The sequence below is a fragment of the Agelaius phoeniceus genome, chromosome 5 (assembly GCF_051311805.1).
Source record: "Agelaius phoeniceus isolate bAgePho1 chromosome 5, bAgePho1.hap1, whole genome shotgun sequence".
In the NCBI taxonomy this organism is placed as follows: Eukaryota; Metazoa; Chordata; class Aves; order Passeriformes; family Icteridae; genus Agelaius; species Agelaius phoeniceus.
Window position 1 is genome coordinate 48,124,270 of NC_135269.1, and position 13,812 is coordinate 48,138,081.

Genomic DNA, 13,812 nt, shown 5'->3' on the forward strand with positions numbered 1-13,812 from the left:
CTATTATAAGTCACATTATGGTTGCACAATAAATGAGGTAAACATCTGTATTTTGTGATGGGAATTTCATTCCTTTAGGTTTTCTCAGAAAGCACAGAGCTTCCACACTTTGCTGTATTTCTTGGCAACTGGTCATTCTTTAACATAAATCAAATATGTACAATAGATGTGCTTCTGTTATTATTTGACTGTTTCAAGATTTCTGTAGTTCGGATTCATTACATTCCTTGTGTTCACGGAATTCCTTTTGTTGATTTCAGTTATAGAAAAGCCTATGAGGCAGACTCTAGAAATTTTTTTTTCAACACTGCATGTCTTTTTATATGTGAAGATCCACAAGTGTATATTTACATAGTCAGCTATTGTGCAATCTTAGTACAGATAATAAACTGCAGGGCTGTTAATCATGCACCTTTCTCAACTGAACTTTACTAGTCTCTTTCCCTCTATTATTACAAGTCTCTGCTGTTAACACTACCAGTAATATTATTCTCTCTTTTTGTTTTTATTTTTGAATTTTGCATATCATTTTTTTCAAATCATTGTGATTTGTAGGCCAGGAGAGAGAATGTCTGATCCAAAATTAGTCACAAATTCAGTGTCTTGCCCCTTACTGAAGCCAAGAATATGGTTTTTATTAAAATAAAAAATATATATATTAATTTTATATAATGGGTTAAGAGTAGGTTCTAGCTGCCTAATAGATCACACACATGATTTAAGTCCTGTGAACTTAAGATGCAGTAGATTTTCAGACTAAAATATTTATATGCATACAAAAATATTTTAAGGTTATTTTGGTATTTCTAAGATATAAAAGTTAGCAAAATTCCTCAAAGGTACATAATTTTAAAAATTACCGTTATAGAAGGAAAAAAAGGTCTGTGATGCATTGTTATACCTTTTTGAAGATTTTAAAGCTAGCTTTTTTTATATATAATTTGCACTTCCTATATACATAGTGATGTGTTTTTGTATAAAGGTTCCATTCTAGTTTTGTTTGGGAGAATCTGCATAAATTGTGTATGGTTTCTCCATTTGTGAATAATGTGGTGACTCCAAACTCACACCAATGAAACCATCATACTTTTCATATCATGTATGGTATATAACATACAGACAGACTTACACTGAGGTAGAGGATGATACTGAAAATCTCTTCCCTCTAGGCTTGAAAAATGACAAAAAAAGTAGAAGACACTTTTTGTGCCTTGGGAAAAACAGATCAAGAAATTAAAACTCCAGTCATTACCAATAACCTTAAAATGTATTTTAATGTGCTGCAGCTTCAGTTACCCTCAGCTGAAGCTTCTCTATTTTAGCTTACAGGGTCTTGTGACCTCAGCCCATAGCAGAGTTTCAACAGTAATAGCGACAGCCATCTTGGATAAATGTAAGTGAATTTTTTCCTCATTTCTATAGTTTCTCTCCCTCACATGCACTTTTGGAGTTTTGTTTTTCACTCAGGATGTAGACAGTATTCCTGACAACACTTCTGCTCTGTGCCAAGTAGCATGATTGACACAAAGTATAAGTAAAGCATCTAAGTGGGATTTCTTGCCTTTTAAATGTCACAGTATGAGACTCATCCTGTGCTTTTGAAATGCCAGTATGATGGCCATGCAAACTTTATTTTACCTGGAGCTAGCTTGGTGGTAGTTTTCATTATCAGCCAGGATTAATCTGCAAAAAGTGAAGCGGTACAAAAAGATTTTGGCCATATAATCTTGTTTTAGTTAATGCAAAGGATGAAATCTAGGATAATTCACAGAATATTTTTTTAAGGAAAGGTTTGCCTTCTTCAATCAGCTTTATCATTTCAGTTCTGCTTCACGTCAGATTGTGGTAATTCCATTTCCAAACTTTGCTCTGCATTCACTAACTGTTGCATAAATCTGGAGCTGGAGCTGGGAAAGGCTACACATTATACAGACTGCCTCTGTAACAACTTCCAGAAATACAAGTTAAGGAATTAAGGACATCTTCCCACTATTGGTTTCTGAAGAATACAACATACAGCAGTCATTTTTTATTTCAATAGTCATCATGTTGTTCTAATGGGGAGACAAACAGAAGAAAATAGAAATAGAGTTATTCATTTAGAAAGTCCTGTCTTGTATGCTGATAGCCTGAAGAAGCTGGCATTTGGTAGGAACTTACAAAAGATAGCTGGACTTAGATATTCTTTATTATTTAGTCCTGAGTTGGCCTTTGTCTGAATTCACCATTTCTGAATAAAGTAGCATCCTTGGTCTGTTGAATCACTGTGCCACCCCTCCATTTTCTGTTTATTCATATACCTAATTCATTTCTATTCATTTTCAATTTGTTACATATATGTAACATGATACCTAAAATTCCAAGGCTTTATTTACATATAAATAGTTGCACTGTAGCTCTGTAGCTACAGTAGTACCTTCTTAATGACCTATGCTAGCTGAGCACATGATTGTTCAAATGCAGCCTGTTCTCTTCATGTGGTTTCATAGGATGTCTCTGTTCACAAACTGTATGAAATGAAGGGCCACACCTATGGAGCAGTTAAGGCTAAAGCCAGCAGAAATGGAACTGCCTCCATCCATCTATCTTACAAACATGACATTCAGAGATTGATACTGGGCTGTCTTGGTGTTTTACCTGCAAATCTGTAGTCAGCTTAAAAAGTCATTACAATTCCAATCTTCTAGCAAATACGTGGTTATGGTAATACCTCTGTAATAATTGTGAGACTGAATTATATATATAGCAGAGCCTGGAAGATGTAAGAGTAGAAGTACTTGTACCAAAACCAGTTTATTATCTTGAATTCTTGAATTGACTCAAACTTTAGTGTGCCATGTAGGTGGGAGTGGGCACTGCCATCATCTGCACACAGAAATGAAGTAGTAAAAAAAATATCATGCCTAGAATCTATTCTTTTCTGAGTAAAACTATATGAATGGAAAAAAGGTGTAAAAAATATTGGTTTGGCTACCAGTTCTAAGGAGGAATATACCAAATCATGAAGAATAATTTCTAAAGTTTCTCAGAGGAAACAGTTTAGTAGAAACCTGTGCCAACCCTGAGGACCAATGTCCTCAAAGGTAAAGTTGTTTTATAATAATTACCATAAATATTAATTTAATTTCAAAAGAAGAGAAGGTGTTCTTACATTTGTCATTGCAAAGCTGAGTTAATGAAAGCGCTTTGCAATCACTGTCAATGGGAAGTATGTATAGATTTTGAAAGTGTTTGCATCTAAAATAAAAGCTCAATTTCTGAGGAACTTCACAAAATCAGCACTCTAATGACAGCAGTTTAAAACTCAGCCTTATCTACATGCTTATCAAATACCAGTTATTTTGTTGGAGCCATATATGCCAACATAAATTCATTGCCACTGGAGGCTCAGCCCTGTACTTGTTATCTTTTTGACACTGTGGTTTATGTGACACCTCTGTCCCAGTAAGTGATGTGATCCTTACGTACAAGAATGATCCCCTGCTTTGATAACTGTCTCCATCTTGTAACAACATCAAGATTATTGAATTAATAGAATGATAATGTGATTCCATAGATCTTGTTAAAACAGTATTCCCTTCATAATAGATACTTAAGAGTGTGGTTTATTTCCTTTTATTATTTATGTAGCTCTTCCAGTTGCCTCTGTACAGGGGAGACAGTTAAAAGTTAAAAGAACGTGTGTGTATATATATTTCACACTTTAGGGCTTTTTAACTATACTATGTAGCATGTTTAGTATTTGGTGTATACATAAATAGTATGTAAAATATGCATATATAAATATATATATATATAAACACATTTAACTGCTATATTGGGCCTTGGATATAGCTCATCATTTAACACTTTACTATGTTATGTGAGGACTTTAAAATACAGTAGAAAGGATTTTGTGAAAATTATGTTATAGAAATTGTGAGGGAGCATGCTGGGAAGTTATACATTGTGAAAAAGCTTGCTATGAAATAGTTTAGGATACCAAAAATCCAGATGCTCACAAATCCAGCCTGCTAATCCTTTTGGCCAATAGATGTAACATTATGTACTTCCTACGTGATACTAAGTTCTAGGAATTTCAGTTTCTTTTCTGTGTTACACTGTCATGCTTCCACAAGTCTACCCTAGCACAAGAGACATTTGTGCTCCAGAGTAAAAACCTGAGGATTTTGTTGAGATACTGAAGTAACACAGGTACCGACAGTGTTGCAGTCATAAATATTTTGTTACATTATTCTAATGGTTCTTCATAATTGTCTTTACATCCTCAATGTATAAAAGGCAAAGAAATGTTAGACACCAAAGAACTAAATCCATTCCCACAGTATATGTTACTGCAGATATAGATTTTATTCAGCCTGAAATCTCCTTTCTTTTAATGTTCCATGGGCACTGAAGTCTGGATGTTTGGAGTGAGTTGAGGCTTGTGTAGATGATTTTTCTCAAAGATCTGTGCACTCTGCTCCCACCAGATTCATTTCCAGAGCCCACTCATTGTGCTGTTGCCTACAAAGTAACAGGGAACTGAGAAAAAACTGAGAAATGTTCATTTCTCAGTGTCTTTGCATCCTAAATTGAAAGATTTTGTTTGACATAATGCAACAATTGACACTGTGGTTTTCTTCAAAACTCATTCATTTAAGGAATTGGTTTAGGGCATCTTACATTGGGCAAAATTTAGCAAGATTGTGGCTTTTGCCACTTTAATGAGTTTGCTGTTGAGAAACTCCCAGCAATGTCTCGGTCAACACTGCTGACTACAAACAGATAGAGAGACAGATAGATGTGTATATATACTTTTTTTAAAGCAGGACCTAAAGCTTTGTGCTTCCCAAAGTAAAGGTAAATAGCTTAAACCTCTTCAGCAACTCTATAAACAAGAAGATGCCAGCAGCATGTCCGCTTTTCTATTACCTGTCTGTGTTCTTCTTCCATGTGTAAATCCTGCTCTAATTTCTTTGTGTTTGTTGCCACTATTTGATATTTATACAGAGTTCAAAGAGTTTGCAGAGAAAAAAAATTCCAACTTAATAATCCTTAACTGGTCTTTAAATTTATTCAACCATTCATACTTCTACTTTTCCTCTCTTTGAATATTTTTTCTAGCCATTGTTATGACTTGTAACAGAGTCTAAATGCCCATAATTTAGAAAACTCTTCAGAGAACATAAGCTTGAGATTTTTTACCAGATTGATAAAATTATATTTTTTTGTCCTCAGTTGGGTTTGCCATGGTTGGGAATAGTAACTATTCCACTGAAAGAAGCAAAGAGTAGTGAAAATTGTGAAGTCTTTTACAATTTTAGTAGATCAGTATCAGTAGTAATAAAACTGATCCAGCATTGAACATTTCATTAGAGATTCATTAAGTATTCCATTTATCACATTTTTATTGTGACTTTTCAGTACTAAAATGCTCTGAAATTTGTTATAGTAATTTTGGGTCAAAAAATATAATTTTGAAGAAGTTGAAACATTCCTACATTTTCAAAACAACGTTGTTAATACTAGTTTTTCAAGGTTGCATAATGTCGAAGTCAGGTTCATCTCAAGCAAAACTTTTGCTTTGGAATTTCCTTCACTAATATTCTTACAAGAGCATATTGGAAAAATGTTAATTTAGGTGGAAAAAAAAGCTGAATTGTTTGTAAGCAATATTTTTAACCCTTCAGAATTGCTTGTGAATCACATAAGTTGCTTTTCATGCTGTTGTCTAATGCTCACATTTTATAGTGCAGAACTGGATTATTCTTCTGCCAATTTGGGTGTGAGCAAAACTTTGCTACAGGACCTGCAAACCTTAGTTATATTTTAGTAGTGTTTTATGAAACACTAGTTTTGAACCTCCTAGAATTTTTGGATGGAAAATGTTTTTCAGTTATCACTTTTAATTTAAAGGCAAGTCTGAGTCTCTTCTTACAGACTTGAAGAGCTGTGGCTTCTCTGGTATCATGCAGAGGTGAGATGTGATCTTTTCATTAGGAGTACTGTAAACAGTGTATATATGTGAACTGTAATAATGTCTTTTGTCAAGAGGAAAATATTCAGGGTCATGCAGTATTTAAATGAATATGTCTGGGTTTTGGTAAGCCCAGCTCTAGAAACATCCCAACATCTCTCATTCCTGAGGTCAGTTCTAGGGGCAGCTGTTGTTACTGTCAAACTTGGGGGCAAAGCTGTAGCTTTGATTTCAGAGGTGGGTCAGGTGTTCAGATACAAATGTACATTTTCTTCTGTTTGTAAGATACAGACCAGTGTAAAAAAAAGATTACTGATAAAGTTTTAACTGATATGGCATGAAATCAGTAAGAGAATAGTAGTGGAAAGCGTGTTATAGCCATTTCATTCCAAAATACATATTTTGTTGGTAAATGGCATTATTTTTTCATCATTAATTATATCTTTGGAAAAAAAATTACATATTTTTGTACTTGGATGTACATGTCTACAGATAATAATAGGCTTTAATTGATGCAGAGGAGCTTTTTGTTAAATGTCCAATAATTTTGGGAAACGAGCAAAGTAAGAAAGTGCTGGAATAGGAATTTAACCAAGAGGAATTCCAACATAATTGTTGTGGAATTCCTCTTGGTTAAATTTTGTTTAAATATTTTAGACAAATGTCTGTCAGAAATACACCCATTTATTCTGCATTTGAAAAGGAGGATGTGGTAGCTCACTTGCTAAGGTGTCTTTTTGGTCTAAAATTTACATAACAATTTTTTATCAAGAAATACTTTTATTTTGGTTTATTTCTTTTAATTAAAATTCAAATTAGATTGCTATTCAGTGCTTAACAGTTATGCCTATATGTATGTTTAATGAACATCAGTTTGGGAAGTTTTGTTATGAGTAATCCAAATAGTGTAACAGAAAGTTACATCTATTTTTCTTAGAATAAATATCTGAATATCAGAAATAATCATCTGAATCTGAATTAAGGGAGTCTCTGAGTGTTTCTAAAACACTCAGAGAGTGTGAGGTAAAAGAAAAGTGAGAGGTAAATAGAATTTTATACAGAAAATATTTTTGAATATTTGACATAGAAGTCTGTGTCTCAAATGTTGCAAAAGGTTCTATACTTCTTTCAAATTTGTACAATGATGTAAATAATACTGAATTTTCTTAGGCTCAAAGCTTTGTGATTAATTGATTTCGTGTCTAGAGAGACAAAAACAAATTATTCTAAATCTGTAATTTTCAGGGAAGCTGTGTTCAGAGAGCTTTGGAAAGTACTGCTTTATTAAATCCTAGGCACTTTCATGAAATAAAGTTTTGAAAAAATTTTAAAAAATAAAGACTTAACAACTTACTGATTTTAAAATGAACCCACTTCTCCATTTTGGGGCTCTGCTTGCTCTCTGAGTTGGAGGGAGTAAGGGAGTGGAATTCCTGCCCTGCCAGGCTGAAAGCAGGAGGAGAAGCAGCTGTGAGGCTGCTGCAGCAGCTGGGGGAGCCGCTGGCCCTGGCCAGCCCAGGGTGAAGGGTGTCGGTGCTGATCCAGAGCGGGATGGCTGGGAGAAAAGGGAGTTTCTGGAACCTGCTGGTCAGCCATCAGTCCTGGTCAGTGAGACCCTGCAGGGCAGCCCCCAGCTGGGCTTTCAGCCCTGCCCAGGTTCTCTGCATTCCCTGGTAAAAGGGGAAGTGGGACATGGCCCTAGCCATTGCAGGCTTTTAATGAAATGCAATGAACCCCACTTCTGTGTAATTTCAAAGTCAGCATTTTCAGTGAAATAAGTGTCAAAATATTTTCTTTTTTCTTATTTGCTTGTCAGAACTCCTTTTTTGTTCTAGCAATAATCATTTAACGTGGTTTATATTAATTCAAACTTAGGGTGTTGTTTCATACTGTGCTGGGTTTGAAATGTGCTGCTGCTATTTTTGACTATGAGGAGTTGTGCATTCAAAACATCGTCCCTTGTAGGCCTATTAAAGCTCTTCAGTTCCCTATAAATATTGCATCATAAGAACTTTAAAAATATGCATTTTGTTTAGTAGTCCTGGATGTGCTATATATGGGTTTTTTTCTGACAAGCAGCATCCAAGATCTAGTAAATCACAGTTCTGATAATCTTTTGAAAACATAAATAATACTTCTGTAACATGTAATGTCATCCTTAACAAAAATGCATTATTTAAGAAATATCAAAAATATTTTAAGGTAGGTTGATGAAGATATGTTCATACAGTGAAATAATCAAACTATTATCAGTATACAAGACTGAAGAAAATATGTTGAAAATACATGTACCATTTTTATGATTCCTCTTGAGAATGAGTTAGCTCTAATGGAGGTGCTCTGCCAGTTTTATTTAAAGATCTGTACTTAAAAATGACTAATTTTATAGCATGTATTTTCTGTTTATGTGCCTGTCAGTTTTAAACAGCCTTTTATATGTAAATGCACGATGACAGTTCTATATTCTGTGTCATTTCGTCACTAGAGTTTTTCATGCTATTGGAATAATCCCTTAACAGATATTTATAGAGTTTTTACTGTTATTTTGACAAATCAGACATTGTTATTAAAGTGATAAAAGAAAGTATTTTTAATGCTTTTTTGCATTAGAAGTTCTAAACTTTTTTTAAAAAATGTTTCCTAGTTCTATTTTAGTGAACCTTTTACAGAAATTGTTTCTTTCCAGTTCCATTTTTTATGCTAAAAAAAATATGTAAATCTGTTCTTGGAACTTGTTTCTAAACAGGTATATCACTAAAGATCTATTCTTATTGCTCTTTCAGTCATTTCATTGTGACTGTAGCCAGCTGTGTATTCCATGAGGTTAACTCATGAATATCATGAGTTATCATGAGTTTACCAGTGCTGGATGTGGCTCCCCTTAGAGACAGATTGTTTACCTGTAATTATCAAAGCAAACAAACACTGGTTTATTATCCGTAATATTTGTGCTTTGGAAAATGTGTTGCCTTTTCATGGGTGATGCACTCTCAAGGTAACAAGTTTGGAGGATTTCAGCTGTATTGTCCATTTCAGTGCATGCCTAAACAGTGGCAAAGCATAGAATGGTTTGAGTTTGAAAGGACTTTAATGTCTGGTTCCAACCCCCTGCCATGGTCAGGGACACCTTGCACTAGACCAGGGTGCTCAAAGCTCCATCCAATCTTACCCTTAACAGTTCCAAGGCTGGGGAATGCACAACCTCTCTGGACAACCTGTTCCTGTGCCTCACCACCTCACATTTGAGTTTCTTCCTATATCAACAACTCCCATCTTTCAGTTTAAAGATAGATGTCTTATCACTGCAGGAAGAGAACACTGTAATTTCTGAAGAAATGTTTAAATTTGCTTCATTCCCTAGGTAGCACTTCATATTTTGGTACTAAATCTGTAGACTACAAACAAATTGTAAAAAACAAATAAAGTATTTCCATAGTCTTGGAAAAAACCCCAAAACATTGGCAGGTGGCATAGAAAGTCAGTGAAAGGACAGAGACACTCACCTGTGTCTAATGAAGGAGGTGACATTTCAGTAAATGGAAGGTGCTTAAATATATGCTGTGTGTTGGCAGTCTCCCAAGACTGCTGATGGAAGTGTTTCTGGGGAAAGGAGCAGTGTATTGAGGAAACTGCTGCTTTGAGCTGTGTTGTGAGAGTGGCACTGGGACTGGCTAAATGCCTGGTGGGAGGCACCAGGATAGCAGAACCATTCAAACAATACCAGCTGTTGAATCCATGGACAGCTTTCAGGTCTCTCCTTGACAGATACTGCTAAACTATGTTTACCCCAATTTATCTGCAGGGTTTTTTTCACCCCAGAGCCCTGTGGCTTTTCAAATGAACTTTCAAAAAGTTCAAATCATCTCGCCTAACCTAGGACATTAATTTTAGGTAGTGTTGTGAGAAGCAAAGTCAGTCTAACCTGTGTCTGCAGTAGAAAACAGTGACAGGTGAGGACAATGCTGGTTTTACAATGATGGGACTAGACAGTGGATTTGAACATTGACTTCTGTTGCCTCTAGAAAATGCTCAGGGCAAGCAGACATATCAGTAAGATGGTTAAAATGTTATTACTGTACAAACCCTGGTACATAAGATAATACAAAATTAGTAATGTTAATATTCTATTAAGTTTCCTGTCAGGCTCAGGTATCTAATGAGACAAAGAGGGGGAGCTTTTGCCATGATAAATTTGTCTTTTTGGCTGTCATGCTAATACTAAAAAAGTATTCATGCTAATAACCATGTCACTGCACACCAGGGCAGATCTGACCACAGTCTTGAAACACTGCATTTGATATACAAATAGGTGTATTTGTATGGCTAAACAGCAGGACAGATAGCAAAACAAGATCAGAAATTTATACTCATGTATGTATATGGCTGCACTTTCTATAAAACAGAAAAAGTTGCAACTCTCTTATTCATGAAATGCCGCAGTGGTTTTTACTTGGCTAGAAACACATCTTTGCATTACACACCCAAAAGGCACATAAACAAGTACTGAGAAATTAATCTAAACTGCACTGCATTGTTTTAAAAGTTTTAATTAATGAAAGTCTCTTTTCAAATTGCTATATAAGGGTGATATAAATGAAAGACTGTAGAAAGGTTCACATAATGTGAAAACGTACACAGCAGTTCCCTGGCCTGATGAGTGATTTCTTTCCCTAGTTCTAGCATCTCTTGACAGTGTTGGTCACTGTTTCTGTTTTCTTGTGCTGTTTTAATCTGTGGCTGTTGAGTGGGGAGCACTAATAGTAATGGTTAGAAATGAGTCGTTGACTGCATCATCTCCTTATTCTCTTTACAGCCAGCTTTACCCATTCATTGTCTTCTCGTACACAAAATTAATTTTCTTGTAGTGAAGAGCTTGAAAGAAGCTTGCTCCAGCTGCTCCAAGAAGCAGATAGATGGGCTACAGACCTGCATTTCATGATTGCTGGTATGGCCCCCTTTTATCACAAACCGATCAAAAGAGCCTAAAGTGGACAGATAAGGGATTTTATTCAACTACCAGACAGGGAAATAGGTGCATTGGATTAATCTCAACACTTCATGAAAGCCTGAGAATTGTCCTCATGTCAGCTGCTCTTTGGGCCAAATGATAGTTTTTATTGCTTAAATGTGACTGAGATCCATCCATTTTACCCAGAGGTAGGAACAACTAACACCAGTTAATCCCCATGCATTCCTGATAAATGTACATAAAGCTACAGAGTACTTGTCAGCCTTGACAGGGTAAATGGAGAACTGTCCTATTGAAGGCTAGCTTGGCTGAGATCAAAAAATGTTTCTTTTATATCTGTCTAAATAATATGCATAAGATATGCTGCTGATATGTTTGGATACTCTGTTTTCAATCTTCTGCACCTGCAGCATGTGCCTTTGCTGTGGCTGGCACAACTCAAAGGAGAAGGGACAGGATTTGGAATGGAAATCTTGGGTATGTTGTGTGTGTCCTGGGCAAGGTGGCAGCAATACCCAAATCATTGTGATCTGGGTAGCCTTACCTTTCTATCTGAAACAGTCCTAAAATGGGGTTTTTACATCTTATGTGCAAGGGTTACAAGAGAGAATAGCTCTATAATCCACATGCTGGCCACAGTTTATGCCTAGAGTATGTTTATGTCAGCTGGAGATAGAATTTTTTTTTCTGTCATTTGCACCCATATAAAGTTATCTTTATTTTGCTGGTGGTAATAGCTACATGTTGTTTAAGAAATGGAGGGCAGGGAGGAGGGAGGGGAATGGAGAGAGAAAGAAGTAAATCTTTAGACTGGGAAAAATATGTTTTCAAATGTTCATTTTGAAGAAATATTTTCTTAACATCTAATTGATTCCAAGATTAGGCACAGAACATGCTTATGTGCACATTAAGACATAGAGCAGCATAGACTGATTCTACATGGGCATACAGAAGCAGCTGGAAAAACCTTGGCCCCTCCCTTTGATGAGGAGCCAGGTTTTCTAAGCATTGTGCAAGGGAAAATTGCCTTTTCTGTAACTTTAAGCTCAGGGAAAAGATGCAGAAAACTAAGGCATAGGAGTGCCTCAGTGCACAGAAAAGCTCCAAGATAAATAGATGTGAAGGTCTGGCAATTATACATATGTCCTTTAGTCAGACTGTGGCTGGGGATTCTGTAGCTTTGAAAATCGTACTGCACAGATACTGGTCATGCATGTTCTAATAATAGCAATCTCCATAATTCCAAAATAGGCCCTGATTCATTCTCCTGTTTTTGCACAAGGTATAATGTTTCATTTTAGTTCCCTGGCTAGTTGGTGAAAAGAGAGGAACACATTCCAATTCAATATTTCAAGTATTCAAGATGTAGTTGAGCTGAATTATTTTCTGATTGTATCTGAGTTTGTGTTTACTATTTGAAGATTTTTTTTGGGGGAAAGTGTTGTTTCCACCATTTTGTATTTACATGTTTCACACTCGAGCTTTAAGCTGGGAAATGGCACAAGTGTTGTTCTGGTGAGCTGGGAAAGATGTTTGTCTTGGCTAATCTCTACTTCCTCTTAAAGCAGAAATTCTCAGAGGGGATCAGAACAATTACGCACTTTGTGAAGATCTGGAAATTCAGATGAGAACCTTCAGCCTGTGTACATTTTACAGCACGAACAAAATGCAAATGTAGAAAATTTTAAGGAGGTGGTAATTGAGTTTCATGGGATGGAGTTTGATTTGGCCATGTGGGGAAGGAATATTTCAATTTGTTTGGATGCATTTTGTTGGAAAACAAAAGTCTCGAATTGCTTTAAAATACACTGGGCCATTGGAGTTCCTTTAAACTAGTAGAAACCTAAGTCACCATGTCATTAGTTAGCTGAAATTTTCTAAAGTTGTCTTGTGTCCACTGAGAATTGAAACACAACTAGAAAAAATCCCATCATTAGGAAAGTATATTGATTTTTTCAAATTGTAAGATTGACAATACATTTTAGTTTATACTTTTTGATGTATATACTAAGGACCATCTGTAGGTCACATAGTCCTGGTTTGAAAACATACAAGATATTCCACTTCAGGAGTAATTTTAGTGTCTCCAAGTGTCTACAGGTGGGTAGTTCTTTTCTTCTTCAATTGTGTGGGTTTCACTCATGCACTGCTTGGTTTTTTCTGCTGTCTAAAGGAAAGGAAGTCTTCTCATCACCAAATGTAACATGCCTACATGGGGAGGTTCCTTGTGATTCATGGAGAGAAAGCTCTCACACAGAACAATTCAAAATTCAGAACAGAGCTCAGTTTATTCAGTATGAATTGCCATCTGAAAGAGATTCTCTCTTTCTCTCTTAACTGTATAAATAGTATATAGACACTCCTCCTAATTTATACTGTTAAAATTATGAGCTATGGTTTGCCTGGCCACTGGCTGCACACGTGCTGGCATTGTCTCGTGAGTGGGAAACAGTGCAGATAGATTGGGGGTTTCTGATATCCAAATAGTACAATACTCTGGAAAACTGATTTGGGTGGTGAGCTATATAGTCCTTGGGCTTTCTGTAGGTCTTGTGATGATAATTTTTTACATGTACTGTAGCTCATTAGAAACTGGACTGAAATGGGAAGTATTGTTGGCCATCAAATAGTTTCAGACATCAGTAATTCATGAGTGTCATTGATCTGAGGCAGATAAGTACTGTTGCCCCAGAACTTCATACCCCATTACTCGCATTTCAAGTCCATAAAGTGTTAAATAATGTTTGTTTTTCAAATACCTGTAAACTGAAAAATAAATTTAAGTTTTAATTCTTGTTCCTGTAGTATTTGAAATGCATGTGTCAATGAAGAGCTGAATTATACATTGTTGTATAAATGAATAAGCTGTTATCTTTCTACATGT

The 13,812-nt window shown here is 35.7% G+C and overlaps 1 protein-coding gene across 12 annotated transcripts in view; it reads left to right on the forward strand.

Moving 5' to 3' along the window:
* Positions 1-13,812, forward strand: part of FOXP2 (forkhead box P2) — a 405,984-nt gene that overhangs the window by 319,932 nt on the left and 72,240 nt on the right. The window contains exon 3 of one of the 12 annotated variants that reach the window (XM_077178962.1): positions 1,323-1,393. The exons of the other annotated variants lie outside the window; for them this stretch is intronic. The gene's annotated coding sequence lies outside the window, so the exon portion shown is untranslated. The remainder of the gene's footprint in view (positions 1-1,322; positions 1,394-13,812) is intronic. 12 annotated transcript variants of the gene reach the window in all.